This window comes from Dermacentor variabilis, chromosome 1 (assembly GCF_050947875.1).
Source record: "Dermacentor variabilis isolate Ectoservices chromosome 1, ASM5094787v1, whole genome shotgun sequence".
Taxonomy (NCBI): Eukaryota; Metazoa; Arthropoda; class Arachnida; order Ixodida; family Ixodidae; genus Dermacentor; species Dermacentor variabilis.
Genome location: NC_134568.1, coordinates 272113486 through 272130475, shown reverse-complemented (window position 1 = coordinate 272130475; position 16990 = coordinate 272113486). Strand labels below are relative to the sequence as shown.

At 45.9% G+C, this 16990-nt stretch overlaps 1 protein-coding gene across 1 annotated transcript in view; it reads right to left on the bottom strand.

Moving 5' to 3' along the window:
- Positions 1 to 16990, bottom strand: part of LOC142573667 (homeobox protein MSX-2-like) — a 70714-nt gene that overhangs the window by 5506 nt on the left and 48218 nt on the right. The window lies entirely within an intron of this gene.

Below are 16990 nucleotides of genomic sequence, written 5' to 3'. Positions count from 1 at the left end.
TTTCAGTCCAAGCTGGTTCCGTTGCAAACATGCATCCCGTCAAATTGCCGATAAATTATGCTTTAGAAGAGGTTTCGCCGTTATGCTTTGCGGTAAGGTAGAGAAGCGTTAATTAGTTTCACGGACGAAGCTTCTTGCAATATTTCTGGGTTACAAGAGCATGATCGCGCACGAACGCGTTTGTTTCACCACCCACAGCTTTTTTCTTGCCGAACACAATACGATGCTGCTAAGACAAGTTGAAGAATGCAACACAGGTGGTCTCTTCATAAGTTGAGCGTGATGATATCTTGATCACTGTATGTTGCTGTATTACACGACATTAGATAATGATGTACGTATTACGTAGATAATAGTGAAACAAAAGACATGCATCCGCACTGTGAGTGTAGCTCTAAACATTGAAGTGCCTTGGGTAAGGCCGGATCAAATGTTTCTGGCACAATTTAACCCGCACACGGTGGTAACTTCCCACGCCTCAGATATTTCTCTACAATGTAGCCGACATGAGTGTCTACAAGACAACAAGAGATCCTATGTGCTGACTGGCAGCAAGTGGATTACTGTTCGCGACATCCTCAGCGGCGCCGTTGATGAATACGAACTAGTAATCGTGTGATGGCCCAGTGGAAGCGGTGGCTGCGACAAGGAGGCATGGTGTCTGGTCAGGCGGAAAGTGATCAGCGTATGGTTGCAATAACGAGTCGTCATTAAAGAGTGCAGGGTAGAGCGTGTAATGACTCAGTTTACTAAGGGTTTGCGATGCATAACTCAAAAGTTCCCGTAAGCATGCTTCCCTGCCTTGACGGAGAGTGGTATGCTTCTCCAGCACGGGAGGGCGCCTCTAGTATGAGTCTAAAAGAGGAATCTAAGAGGAACCAACTGGACTGGCCCAGTCTGACACCTTGTTTCAAAGAGGATGCTGATAAAATTCACCCATTTCCCCCTTATCCATGAGTAACTATGTAACTTAGCGCTGGTGGGGAAACGGCATTTATTTACATCGTGCGTTGCTGTAATGGCATGCCGACGTTGTTTCGCGTTGGTCGGGATGAGTTTGTGTGTGTGTGCGCGCGCGCGCGTGTACAGGCGAGGGAAAGTTAAGGGAAGTGTAGTGCTAATGTCTTGGGAGGGCCAGTGCCATGACTTCTTTTAAATGTCTCTATACTGTGTGTCTTCTGCTTTATTTTTTGAGATTTGTCATTTTGCTCCGTTTCTCTTTCCTCCCCTTCTTCCTGTTTCCGTTCCTACATTTCTATTTCCTTCTTTCTGAAGCACAGGCAGGCGTTGTGCCCCTTCCGATGGCAGTTGCCAGCCTGATCCTCGTTTTTCCTTTCCCTGTCAAGTGTATATGTTTTGAATAATAATAATAATAATAATAATAATAATAATAATAATAATAATAATAATAATAATAATAATAATAATAATAATAATAGCCTCATCTACCTGGGATTGAAAAGAATGACACTTTACTAAATCATGTTCGGTCGTTTCCTTGGCTTGCATACAGGATCGGAAAATAGCTACATTGTCATGTTTTTGCTACTTCTTTGACCGGATTAATTGCAGTGACACTCCTTTCAGTCCAAATAATGTTCGGTCGTTTCCTTGGCTTACATACAGGATCGGAAAATATCTACATTGTCATTTTCTTGCTTGTAAGCTTTGGTCCCCAAACACCTAGCGTCGAGAAATAGAGCGCTCTCCTTGGAGTATTAAAAAAAGATATATTTGTCGTAGTATTCTATGACCGTCCTGTTTATGCCTATAATATCCATTTACCTTGGGTTCTACTGTTCGTGTAATTCCTCTCAGTATATCGTAATTATTTTTCACGGTAAATGAGTATTTCGTGCTCCACTAAACAGCCCTAATAACTTGCACGTCATTGAGTTCTTTTGCACCAAGTGTTCACATCGTAGCCGATGCAAATAATGGAAAACTCTAGCTCCCATTGATTCTCTTCCATGTGCCTCAAATTCGTCATACTGAAGGCTGCATTTGTCTCGAGCTTTACAAGTTGACCCTCCTTTGTTTTCTTGGACTGCTTGATCTGTTTTGCTGCTATAGCGATTATCTACCGACAGTCCTGTGCTTTATTTCAAGACTGTCAATCCTAAGAATATTGCTGCTGTTGCAAATGTGAACTCATGATGGATATTGTGATAACTCATGAACTCACGTGGCAGAAGCTCGTTATTTTAACATTTCTGATGTATCTGACTACTTAAACCTCTATGTGTTTCAAGTACCATATTGGCAATGGAAAGTTCGCTTCATTGCATGTTTTCCCTACGTTTGCGCCTCCAGGCTTCCAACCGTCTCTTATTACTCTCCACAAACTGTTTATTAATGTTTCTTCTACTGCACCTAATAACTAAAGCCTCGGTAAAGCCAACTCCTTCCAGATTTATCGCTGAATGGATACTGTGACGCTCTGCCAAAATATTCTTGATGGTTTATGCGCCAAATATACACGCTATGCATGAATCGCCTTCCTCATGAAGCTTTCTATAACTACGCATTCTCACATGCCCTATTCTCGCTTCGAATAGAGCGCCACTGGCCTTCGAATTATCACAAACATTTTCCCTTTTGATTTCATTTTTGCTGCTCGATATTGTTCCATACCTAGCTTTCTCTAGTACGCTGTTTAGATCAACATCGTTAATTTAGCACCATTTTCTCTCTCGCTGTCCACACCATGAGCTCACACCATGAGCATTTACCGGTTAGTTCACTGACTCTTTTTCTCCACTGTGAGTCAACATGTTTCCTATACAGGTACCTAAGTAACCTAACCACCCGTCTATATTCATTCTTTTTCTCATTCGTCTTTCGAAGCAGATTTTGCTCTTGGCCTCCCACCCGTCGAATGACGCCCAGCCTATGCTTCTATGTACTGCTTCATATATGGTCTTTCCATGTGCACCCACTGCTAGCCTTCCGGCAGCCATCGAAAAAATTACAAACCCCCGACTACACTTCAAATTTTATGCGCAGCAACGATTTAGCAATTAAGCGTATGCCCGGGAACAATAATTCATTTTCGTAAGCCTTGTACTGCTTGACAGACCCATCGGTATACACGTGCGCAGTACCATATGCCATATGCCTCTGCTGCAGCTTTCGTCATCCCACTGATGGTCATCGTTCGACGGCTTAAACTAGACCGTAGGTCAACATCAAACTGCCACAGAACGTGTTGCAATGCGAGAGACACTTCGATTCCTCTCCGAGGTCCCTCTCGCGCATGGACGATATTCTACGATGCTAAGCCAGCTCTCAAAACCAAATGACTTCTTCCTGTGACAGGGCTCGTATTATTCCTTAAATCTAGAAATCACCGAGCTCCTCGACCTTGCAAACAGAAATGGGCAGAATACCATCTTTCATTGGATACCTGCACACTGTCATGTGATCGGGAATGAATAGGCCAGACGCGGAAGTAAAAAAATCTTTAAATAATGCTTCTGGAGTACACAATACGTTCTCACGTACAAACACAAACGCTATATGCTTCGTTGCTTGATACACAACTCTACGTTGGGGCACGGGATCCAACCAGATCGACCACACAGGTGATTGCATAAGTGGGACCCAGAGATGAAAGTTCACTGTATGCCTCACAAGCTCAAAATAAGCCAAACAGGTATGGTTCGCCGGATTCGCCTTGGTGTCGCATTCACCAGGCGCTATACACGGTGTCAGCGACACTAGCTTTAATTGTGAATAGTGTCACGTGCCAGAAACACTTGCTCACACATTTTGTATTTGTCCCGCGTACACAGCCCAAGAACGACAGCAACTGCTCTCATCCATTGCAACGTCCATAAGAGGCCGCCATCAGACGAGTTTCTTTTGGTCCGTTGGCGTGGTGCAAATAGCGCAGCCTTGATTACAAGTGAAACTATAGCGTTTCTAGATGCCACTAGGTTATACACACGGCTTTAGAGATGCTGTAAAGTTATGAACTTGCATATACGCACCTTCTTCTCCTGTCCTCATTGTCATTCCTTTTACTTCCGTTCCTTTTTCCCACTGTAGAGTAGTAGGCAAGAGCAAGCTATTATAGTTCAGGCCGACCTCTATACTTTTCTGGAAATAAATTTTTCTCTCTCTTTTTTTCTTGCACTGCTTCATATTTGTTGAAACCCCATAAGTTCCTTCATGGCGGCGTCTATCTTGCCTTTCGCTTTGATTAGCTATGACTAGCCTATCATTAAATCCATGTACCTGTTAACCTATCTGAGTCATATTCCTAGGTATTTGTACACACCTACCCTCGGCATCTCATTTCCCTGTATCGTCTCCGGTTGATCAGTCGCATAATTCAACTCCACGAAACCCGATTTATTTATCCACTAACTATAGATACAAGAGATCCGCCCTCATTTTCAGATAAATCAGCAAGGCGTTATGTATCTCTGACTTTTCGCATGAACAAAATAATGTCACCCGCGTATTACCTGTATTATAAAGACGAGTAGAGACAATGGGAATCCTGGACTAGACCGTTTCGGATATCTATGGCCTCATCATTAGTTAGCCCTAGTCATGGTAGCTAACTGAATTATTCCGCTATGTTTATTTCCTCTAGGAGTTGCCGCCCACGATTCCTTCCTATCTTAAGATGCTTTAAAAATTTTCCCTGTTTACGTTTTCGCGCACCTCGCTAATATCTATAACGGCTTATTGCTCAATGACTCAATGACCCATCACTCAATGCTCCGACATGAGGCTATGATGTATCTATAAAAAATAATATTATAATGACCTGTTCACTTCCTTGGCTATTTTGATACACCGTGTCATTAAAAGCATGTAATCAACGCAGCCGATGTGTCTGGCGATTCTACACCCGTTCGGTAGTTCTCCCAATCTCTTGCTCTGTCCTGTCCATGTTTTAAACTTCAATTCAGCTACTTGTGTCATTAACCGTTATACCACCTATAATATTGTAATCGAACTGTATGACCTAACGTTGGTTTTATCTCCATTACCTTTGTAAAGTAAGCTCATCCTTCTCTGCCGCCATCCCCCACGGTAGCTTAGTGGCCAAGGCGTTGCAATGCTGAGCTCGACGTCGCGGGTTCGATACCGGCCGCAAAGGCCGCATTTCGATTTGGGGGAAATACAAAAAACACTCGTGTACTTAGATTGAGGTGCACACTAAGGAACCCCAGGTGGTAAAGCTTAATCCGGAGTCCGGCGCTGCGGCGTGCCTCATAATCAGATCGTGGTTTTGGCACGTAAAAACCCAAATTTTCAGTTTAGTTCTAACTCTGCCGCCAACTTTAAGGAATTTTCTTCTCCTGCATGACTTTTTCTAACGACTCCAGCAACGCTTCCTCGATATTTGGTCCGAATTCCTTAATTAGCCTCACAGGTATTACATCTAAGCCCATTGAAGGGCAGGTCGAAATTGGTTCCACTGCATTTTGTTCTATTGGGACTTCTTAGCCGTAACTCATTTTATGCATTCACCTTGTTTCGGTTATTCACTTTTTCATGGGTCGTGCCGTCACCGCTAGTGAATGACGCGGTTACAGTGCCTACAATAAAATTCAGCGCATCTTGCCCCTTGAAATTGCTTCCGTCTGCGTCCTGAATGCAATATTTGAATGCTTCATTCTTTCTGTGGAGATATTTAACGTGGTTCCAGAATTTTTTGACGTTCCCTTGATTTGATTGCGCATTGCTCATACTGGAGGCGTGACCTAGCGGCGGCGCATCGCAACGCTCTGCGTCAAGGCAGGGCAGCATGAATCCAGAAACTTGTAAATGACTTCTTGTGCATATAGTAAAGGTGTGCTTCGGAGCAGCAACTGGTGTAGGAAAGCACTGGCTACATCGCGAATCGAGTGCCTCCTTCATTGTCGTCATATGCTATTTTCTGAGAAAGGATAGTGTTAAGGCATTTAAAATGGCAGCTATAATTACTGGTCAAGCGAAAGGACTTTTCTGCGTGAGGCGAGCCTGTTTTGCTCGTTGTAGGAAAAGCTCAATGCAGAAGGTGACCGCATTCGCTGGCAGTAGACGCCTAAGGACGCTGGTTAAGCTCACGACGGGTTACGCATGCCCGTGGGTGTGGCATCACGTGACCCCGAGTTTTCTGTTTCGCGAGTGCCGCGCCGGGAAATACCCACTGACCTTTTCACTACTTGTCCGACCACGTAGTTCTGCAGGAAATAACGGTACTTTGTCTGGAGACTGGGTAACCTTTTTCTTTTCTTTTTACGCCTTCTTCACGCCGAAGATGCTTTCAACAAGCTTATGTGTCTCATGTTCGCCGTGAGCCTATGCTACAACCAGTGTGCTACTATAAGCATGGCGTATCGATAAGACTTTTTATTTTCTTGTGTGAGTAGAGAAATGTCTAGATTGAGGTGGCGAAAAGCGAAATATTGTCAACAGGACTCTCTCTGTGGTGAGAGAAAAGAGAGCAACAAAATGTCTTTTTTTTTAGTATTTGGTTAAAGCTGAGCTTGCTGTTTCAGCATGGGTTAGTGGGTATAGTGTACCTGTATATGACTCCCAAAGGGAGCAGAGTTGTGCGAAGGTCCGCCATTTTGTTCCATAGCTTTTGTTCCATAGCATTTTGTTCCAGAAGCGTATAGACGCTGTTCTTTTTTTTTTTTTTATCTGCTAGTCGCGGTTGGAGAACATGCGAGACAATTATTCGCCCACACTATGCAAGCTGGCACTTACGAGGGCAGAATACAGTCGAACAGCTCAAAACTTCGCGTGTTCATTGCAGAAGGTTGCAATGGAAAATATGGGGTAAGGTTTTATCCAGCATGCTTAAATAGTGTTCTCGCCGTGGCCGGAAGGCACGGATTATTCATTTATTTTAAGGAGCTTTCCAAAAACGTCACGCACGCACCGGGGAACATTTCATCGTGTTTGTTCCGCGAATCATTGCGGACACGAATAAGTTGTCGCAGAAAGTGCATGCGCGCATTTCGGCCGCATGCAACCGGCTGATTAAGGATCGTCACCAAGAGAACTTCCGTGCCCTGCGAGTACACTAGCGACCGTTGGCAAAGCGTGAGTTACCGCTAACCGTCGTTCATAGCAGCTGCGCTGTCCGATTCCCGGGGTGCAGATGCACAGATTGAAAAGTATTTCACATTTCAACACGCACACATTTTATGTACAGCACATTTTACGATTCCCTTATGCGCAGACTAAACCGGGCGGCTCCTTTCGGAGCTGCCCGGTTGTGGCCCATATACGGAGAAGCCATTGCAGTCGCCGGCGCACAACTGACCATTCGCATGGCATTGCGTAAAAGGGTATGCCGCTTCCCTTACGGTTGGACGTGCTACACCCCGTCGTACTGGAACACAAGTTGTGTCGATATGACGTGGTTTATACCACTTCACTGCGCAAGATGAGAGAACACCGCCGCTATCGACTCATACCGTAGCCAGAGGGTGGCACACCAAGCCCGTGCCACTCTCCCCCCTTTGCCTATCCCAGTACCCGCTCAAGTTAATGTACCCCCCCCCCCCCCCCAGAACCCTGAAAAATATTCCTAGCTACGTCACTGACCGTAGCCAATGAATGAAACGCACGCTCCCTTCTCACCAGCGTCAGATTCCGATGTTAATGGCCTTTAATACTGTTCTAAAAAGTATTAAAGGACTCTAATGGCACCGAAAAAACTAAGTCTTTCGCACAGGACTTTTGAAGACGTCGTCTTCAAAGGAGGGCCTGCGGCAATCAGGAAGAGGGCGCAACGACTGCTGATTGCCTTTATGAGAGATATGGGGCTCCTGGACACCTGATGGCACACACAGTGACCCTCATAGGAGGCTCAGGCGGAATAATTGCCGGCTATGTATGCCAGGCTAACACCGCCTGCTGCACCACCACCACCACCACCACCACCTAAATGTCCGCGTTGCGTCCGTAAAGCTGTTTTCACCGCAGCGCGGCAGCACATTTGAGTCATTTCAGGCCCCGTGATGGCGCTCGGCAAGTAAGGGCGCGAGCGGCGCAGGGAAACAGACACCAAAATCTTCTCCCTTTGGAAGCATATGCAGCAACACTAGCAGCGAGTATTCGGCAGTGACACCGCTCTGCCGATGGAACACTTTCAATGGAAGCGTTCTTGCAAAAATTACCACGTACATGTTTTATAAAGACCATTCGTTATGGACGCTGGAGATAGTTATGTTCCTTATTTCATAAAGGTAGCAAATTAAAGGAACGACCAAAAAGGAACCGTGAAGCCAGGTCGCTACGCATTAGTTTAGCGCAAAAGCAAGTTCACTCTATGAAAGGTCACGGCTCCGTTTTGCTTGACGCACTTGACGCACTAGAGGGAGACGAAGAAGACGAAATGGATTAGAGGGTTTAATGATGTGCCACTTGCGCAGAGGAACAACAACAACAAATCTGGAGCACGGTGGAGCTATGAGCTGAAGCAGATATGCAGTATGTCTCTGAAGCAAATCAGTTGACACGCAAAGTGAGCTTCAAATGCTGAAGCACGTTGCAACACTGTGTTGGGGCGAAGTAGAACTGGTGCTGTCGTAAATTGCCAGAGCGGTTCAGACAGCAAATACAAGCCTTCTATCACTGCGGAAATCACTCAATTATACCAGTAAAGAAGAGACAAGGTGACTAAATAAATTGGATGGTTAAATAAAACATGCGCAATATATAGAAGCAAATCAAACCAAACCAAATGAAATATGAAACATAGTGAAACATAGTGGAACTGGGAGTGGAACTGGGAGGTGAGCCGGCGATGCAGCACACCTGAGTACCAGATAAACCGGTGTGCAAGCGAACACAAAATACTGCACCGCGTTATAGTTGTGCTTTAGGGTGAAGTAGAACTTATGCTAACGCAATTCGAGAGAGTATACCTACTGCAAATCCAGGCCTCTTTTCTATTGCTCTGGAAATTGCTCGTAAGGAAGAGACACGGAAGAAAAGATGGTTCTTCAAGGGGTAAAATTGTCCGTTCATGTGGTCTAAATATACTCAATTATGCACTATTTTTTTGTTCCCAGTTTCATCTTTCTCTACCTCTTCGTTTCATTCTTGTATTTATCTTTATTTTTGCTGTATTTTCTCCAACCGAAGGATTATTGACCCTTCCCCTAATCGGAGCGTGTCTGCCTTGTTTAAAAATTATAATCATCATCATCATCATCATCATCATCATCATCATCGATGAGGCGTGGATCATGGTAAAACTAGGTGCAGCCAGATATACAGTACATCTCTGGACTAGGTCAATTAATACGCATAATGTGGTCAAATACCGCAGTGATATTGTAAGAGGCGCTCGCGTGGAGCATTTGCAAGCCTTTATCGCCGGACTAAACCCGCCTATTCACCAAACTTTGCACAACCCACCACCAAACTTCAAACGCTGCACCGCGTTACAAGAGTGTCTTGGGGCGAAGCAGAACTCGTGCTAATGCAAGTGGCAGAGGAGGAGATCACGCAGGAAAGACACCTTTCTGCTGCTGAGGGCATTGCACGTAATTGCCGCAGGAAATGACAGCTGCATGAGCGCATCAGTAGTAAAACTGTTGAAACGGGAAAAAAATACAGTATAGGGGTATTTTTTTTATCTAGCTGCACCGAATTATTCAAAATCACCTGCGGTATATAACACAATTCTAACCCTTGTACTTGTAATTACTCCATGAGGCGCACATTACTTCGACGAGCAATCAAATGCTTAATTGACTAATGAACGACATTTACCTGATTCAGTTTTCTTACTAATTAATTTACAACACATATCGGAAGTTACGAACCGTAGCTAGTGAAATTGCAAGGCATATCGACTTGGAACGAATTCTCTAAATGGCACTGGTTGTGAAACATGCGCCGGCAAACTTATGGCAAAAATGTACTATTGTTCCACTTAATTTTTTAAGAAAATGCTGTTGTATGAATTTACGCGCTAGAGTAACCGGAACGTCAATGTATCCTGTCGCACACTTTGAAAATTAATATCTCGAAACTGGTGTTACCCTCAGAATTCGTTCGAAGTGAATGCGCCTTGCGAATTCACCAGCTACAATTTTGCAATTGCAATGTGTGCCGTGCAGTAAATAATTCAAGAAATAAAATTAGTAAATCTTTGTTAATTAGTTCAGCATGCATTCTGATTTCTCGTAAAAGTCATGTTCACCTCATCGAGTAATTTAGTTCAAGGCTTACAATTGTGTATTTTGCCACGTGCGATATTTAAAAATTTAGTGTTGCAAAAGAAACCACTTGGCAGAAGTTGATAAGTGTACCATGGCGGCAGTTTGGCGGATGAAGAATGCCTCGATTATGGCGTAAAACTACCACACGCTATGGGAGTGACGTCAGACACGAACGCAGCACCGATCACTTCACAACTATTTTGCAACATTTAAAATCTCTGCAAAATCTTGAGAAAGTGCGCATCGATGCATTCCGTTCATTCACATTTATTTCTTAATACGAGGATTGCAGTTCGTGTGAGCAGCGCTTCATGACGGCTCATTTCGTTTCACTCGTTCAAAAGAGCGCCTCCTTAGTTAGGCAGAAATCGACATGCAGGCTCGGACGACGGCGACAAAGTGTCTCTTGGTAGAGTGTTGTTTCTCTACCACTGGCTATTTCTATGAAATCTCCAGTGTATCCATCAGTCGTCGTGCCTAGTTCGGTGGCGGTGGACGAGGACCATCCAGGGCGTCTGCCGGAACCGGTGGCGTCAGCGACGGCCGCCTTCAGGAAACGGATCGGGCTACAGACTGACAGCAACAGCGAGGGCATCCATGTCTACTCGCTCATCAGCGAGGACCCTTCTGGTGACGACAACTTCAAATTTGCGCGGAGCCGCATGGCGAAGAGAAGGAACACCAGGACCTCATCGTCCTCCAGTACAAAAACTGTTGAGCCCACGCGGAGCCCCGACGCCAGCACCATCTTGTTTATGCCTGTGATACCCAACGGTAACATGAAGCGGCTTTATAGGCAATCTGTCTCGATTCAGCTGAAGACCGTGGTGCCCAACGAAATCACGGACATTAGAGTGAACCCCCGAAAAAAATGTACTGGCGGTTGATGTTCTGCCTGTGGGTGTTCTTAGCGCCCTACGCAAGCTAGGTAACAGATATTGATGGCATGCAGGTGCGCTATCACATCCCGCTGCGCTCTGATGTCATCACCGGTGTCATATACGACGTAGACTTGGCCATCTTCAGCAATGGCTTGCCGATTCTGGTTAAAGCAGCCAGTGATCATGACGTCATTGTTGATGTCTTGCACCTGGGCAACTCACGTTGCGTGAAGATTGTGTTCAAGGACAACTGCCTGCCGTCGCACATTAAGGTAGGCCACTTTCGCCATCCTGTCCGGCCTTTCATTCCGAAGCCTCTGCAGTGCCTCAACTGCATGAAACTAGGCCACGTGAGCAGCGTCTGTGAGAACGAAGCAGTGTTCCCCCGCTGCGCTGAGCCACACGCCGCGGAAATATGTGCAGCCACTATCATGAAATGTCCAAACTGCCACGGATCTCATGAGGCTTCATTAAAGGACCGCCCCAAAATTAAAAAATAAATGGCTATTTTGAAAGAAATGGCAAGAGATCATTCTTCTCATCGAGAAGCCGCCGCTAAAATCAGGAAGCGACGCTCACGTCGCCAACGTTCTTCAAGGAAAGCTGCGTCGGTGACGCGTGTGCCCCGTCCACTGCCACCTCCTCCACTGCCACCCTGTACACGCATCTCAGAAAGGTCTACAAAGGACAAGGAAAAGGGCACTGAGAAGAATATGGACCACGAAGCCTGGCTTGCTTTGTCAAAACGGTAACCACCAGCATAATCACTGCACGCCGACAGAAGTGATCCATCCCGAGCGTCTCTTGCCGGTAAATTGACTGAACAGGATCGGCAAGTGGTTATGATGGTGCGATCACTAATGAATAAGATTCGTATGCTACTGAAGAAGCTGCAGACACCGACAGCTCAAAGCGCATTGCAAATACTGGATGCACTGAATCCAGTACTTGCAAGCCTCATATAAGCACCATGGCTCACCCAAAACTTTCTTTTCGCACTGGAGTTTGAAGTGCGAGGATTTTCAATGGAATGCCAGAGGCTTGAAGTCCCGCATCTCGGATTTGAGCCAATTTGTCTTGAAGAATCGGTTTCCTATACTTCTTATTTGCAAACCGAACGTGTCAACTGCTTACAGATTATCCGGTTACGAAGTTTTTGCTTCTTTCACATGCGAGGAATGAAGCAGTGTTCTCATTCACATCCGCACGAACTTGACCTACGTTTCGCATACTGTTCAGCCTCATGACAACGACCAATACGTATGCCTCCGCGTCAGAAAGAATAAAGTGTCTTTCACTCTTATTGTTTGTTACATCTCCCCCATGAAGGCAGTTTGACTGTGAAAGACTGAAATATGTATTAAAGGAAACTGATTGCCCCTGGGTCATCACTGGGGACTTCAATGCGCACCTCATGCTTTGGGAAAGCACCAATATCAACTCCAGGGGAAGGAATGTTGTGTCGCTTGCTTCTGATTATGACCTCTGCATCATAAACGATGGTAGCCTGACGTATTTGCGGGGTCCTGTGTATAGCAGCTGCCTCGACTTGACCTTAGTGTCTCGGAGCTTCATGTAACATGTTAAAAGGCTTTGCGACATCGAGACTCACGGAAGTGATCACATTCCCACCTACCTAAAGATTAATGGACTCACTCAGTCTTTCTCTCGTGGTGTCTTGAAGAGCACTCACTGGACTATGTTTACATCGCTTATGGAAGAAGCGCGTCAAGGAGATTTCGCTGGCAATGTCGACGACACCATTGCAGAAGCAATGAAAGCTGCCAAGTGTTTTTTATGGCTGTCGTCAAACCGAACGGATTTCGACATTGAACTTGAGAGATTCGTTCGATTCGACTGAGTTCAGAGCGACGATACAGACGCACTAAATCAATTTATTATCTCAGAGAAGCATGACGCATTCAGGAGAAAGTTCAGCGTCGCATAGACAAACTAGAGAGTGAGCGATGGAAGACATTCTGTGAATCACTGCACCCTCGCAAGCCGCTTTCACATATCAGGAGGACAGTTCCTGGTCTTCGCTCATCCCCGCAACAACGACACCCATTCGCAGCTTTAGCCTTACATCTTGGTCAAACTGAGCTTGGTGTGGTGGAGGAATTCTGCTCGTGAGTCATTGGCGAGCCTGTCAACACCAACGTTGATGTAAGTGACCCCCCTGCGGCTCGGATACCAGAAATGGACGTGTCCTTTACCATGGAAGAACTCGAAGCTGCCCTGGCCGTTTCTAAACGATCATCCTATAGGATGATCCGGGCCCTGACGGCGTCACCTATGCTGCCCTGGGACACCTTGGACAAGAGGCAAGAAGAGCGCCTCTGAATAGTTTCAACAACTTATGGCATAGAAGTACAGTTCCCCGGCAATGGAAGTTAAGTCCGCTGGTACCTTTGCTAAAGCCAGGAAAATTTCCGTTGGACTTGGCGGCATATCGCCCTATCGCTCTGGCCAGCTGCATGGGAAAGGTAATGGAAAAGATGGTACGTCCTTGCATGTCTAGAATGGTATCTCGAGCGTTACAATATCTACCCCGCTTCTATGGCACGCTTTCGTCGGGGTCGTTCCTCAATTGATAGCGTCATTGACCTGACAACGTTTGTGCAACAGGAGAAAAGCTGTAAGCACATATCACATACGCTCTTTCTCGACGTGATAGGCGCGTATGACAACGTTGCACATGACACCATTGTCAACTCCCTGGAGTTTATTGGAATCGGCAGCCGCGTGCTTCGCTGGTTATCGGACTACTTTACTCGCCGGTCGTTTTCTTGTACAAACAGAAGATGGCCTCACAGCTGAATATTACACCTACTGCGGCGTGCATCAAGGAGGAGTATTGAGTCCCACTTTGTTCAATGTGACGCTCATTTAACTAGCTGAAATTTTACCTAAAATACTCTAGCTCTCGACATACGCAGATGACATCGGCCTTTGGACTTCTGCGGTCACTCGCCTTCAGGTTCGCGCACGATTGCAGCGGGCAGCAACTTTGACATCAGCATGCCGTCAAACACAAGGCTTGACTGTATCGACCGAGAAATGTACATTGATTGCATTCACACGTAAACCTATGACACTATACCCAGTTCCATTAATGCACACACTATCACCTATGGAAATACCCATCGATTATTGGGCGTAATAATCGACCGAAATCTTTCGTGGAGCCCTCATTGCACGTACCCGAAGAAAAAACTGTTGTCGATTGCCCAGGCACTGAGACTCATGTGCGGGAAAATATGGGGCACATCTGTACGCTCCATGTTTCAGTTGTATAGAGCTTTATTCCTAGGGTACCTAACACGCCGTGGTTGCTCAGTGGCTATAGTGTTGGGCTGCTGAGCACGAGGTCGCGGGATCGAATCCCAGCCACGGCGGCCGCATTTCGATCGGGGTGAAATGCGAAAACACCCGTGTACTTAGATTTAAGTGCACGTTAAAGAACCCCAGCTGGTAGAAATTTCCGGAGTCCTCCACTACGGCGTGCCTCATGATCAGAAAGTGGTTTTGGCACGTCAAACCCCATTATTTAATTTTTTTTCCTAGGGTGTCTAAGCTACAGCCTTCCAAAGTTGTCCAGTACGTGCAAGTCAAATATTCGCTCATTGGAGAGCTTACAGGCCCAAACATTGCGCACGTGTTTAGGACTTCCTCGCTGTGCGTCAACAGCTGCAACAATCGTGCTCACCAAAGATTATCCCATCCAAACATGCGTTGCTGTAGATTGTCTCAGGACGCATATACGTCATCTTTCCCGCGTCTCCGATCATCACTTGGCATTCTTGCCATCCCAGAAACCTCGCGCAACGTTTTCTGAAGCTACAATCACCCATACAGATTCTCTTCCCTTGGGAAACATATCAGCATCAAGGCCTTCATTGCCCTTGTGGTGTCTCCAACAGCCTCAGGTGCGCCTAAGTATTCCGGGTGTAAAGAAGAAGGCCAATAACCGAAAAATAGCTCTGAAACAGATGACGCTGCTATTAATCAATGTGGCATACGGGGACCGAATACACATCTATACCGATGGTTTGATCTCACCTACCAGCTCTTCAGGTGCCGTTGTCATTCCGGCTACGAAACCACAATGAAATTCAAACTGTCACACATGACAACATCAACGGCGGCAGAGCTTGCTGGCCTGCGTGCTGCTGTCAAATACTTCCTGCAAGATACAAGTCGGAAATGGGTCATCTTTTGCGACCTTAAGACAGCACTTCAGTGTCTGGATTTTGTCCTATATCATAGGACTCATGAGCAGCTGACATATGAAATAAGAGAAGATCACCATCAAGCTATCGCTAAAGGGCATGAAATTATATTCCAGTGGCTACCTGGACAGACCGGCATAGCTGGTAATGACCTCGCCGACGAAACCGCCCGGTCTGCCCATTTGAGCGTCCAGATGGGCAGACAGTCGCAGCACAGTTCCAATCTCCTTATCCAGAACCAACGCTGCAAGAAAGCTTCATATCGTGGCTAAAGCTATGACAAGCAAATACTGGTCTTCTCCCAACCTCCCGAAGTGTCTTCTTCATAGCCTTGATCCATCCTTAAAGCTGCGAGTGCTATCAAAAGTTTTCTGCTCTGAGGCAACACTATTGTGCCGCCTCTGGCTCGGGGTGGCATTTAAGAAGGCCTACTCGTTCCGCATTAGAATGGCGGATACGTGAAGCTCTCCGGACATACAGCACTGAACCAGCCGGACTCTAGACCATTTTCGGAAATGAAGATCCTTGGACCATGGCCGCACGAGTCGATGGCACAGAAAGCCACGAAAGCGTTCTTGAAGTACTTCAAGTCGACAGGTTTTGGAAACCCTCTGTAGACTCGGTGCGAACCTTCAGATGAGCGCGAAACTGTGCTCTCTCTCTCTTCCTCCCTATAACTCTTCCTCCAATGCAGGGTAACAAACCCGACGTGCGTCTGGTTAACCTCCCTGCCTTTCCTCTCTTCTCTATCACACACACACACACACACACACACAAACACACACACACACACACACACACACACACACACACACACACACACACACACACACACACACACACACACACACACACACACACACGCACACGCACGCACACGCACACGCACACACACACACGCACACACGCACACACGCACACACGCACACACGCACAAACAAACACACACACAAACACACACACAAACACACACACAAACACACACACACCTACACGCACACACATGCAGGCTCGCTATTGGAAAAGCATGCATGCTTTCGAGAATCATCGCGGTTGTTGCTGCTAGAGGGAGAACACAAGCCATTCAACAAATATTTAGGTGTTTGAAGTTTAACTCTTATACCGGGTGTTTCACGTAACATGAACCAAGCTTTTTTTAAAGAAAGTGACACGCATTAGGTGCACTACGCAAAAAGCACACTGTTCGCAGTCGTCCTGAGTTACTCAAGATAATTTATAAACAGCGAACAGTGACTTCATTAGTTAAGTTCCATAACGCAAGATTTTAAATATTTGTTTTGAGGGCATGCGAAAATTGTAGTATTTGAAAAGTTGTGGAGCGTGCTCAGAAACACCCACTGAAGGTGGATCCATGACATTATCACTTACGTTGTTCTTTGTTCCGGCATCTAAACAAAACGCACGATATATGCAGGAACACCAAAACAAAACAAGAAAAATAGCAAAAAAACAAGTTCACCCACCAACGATTACGATACTCCCTAACGCGAAATTTCAGCGCAGTTGTATACGTGTTTTTATTTCGCAATATATTGAGGCAAAGAATTTGAGAGAGACATGTAGCAGAGTCGGCGATCGGCGGAAATCTGATCTCCGGGTGAAGCATGTCGGCTTTTATACATGACTCGTTCGAAATTCCAGTGTAATGGCTGGTGCCGAGTGGCTT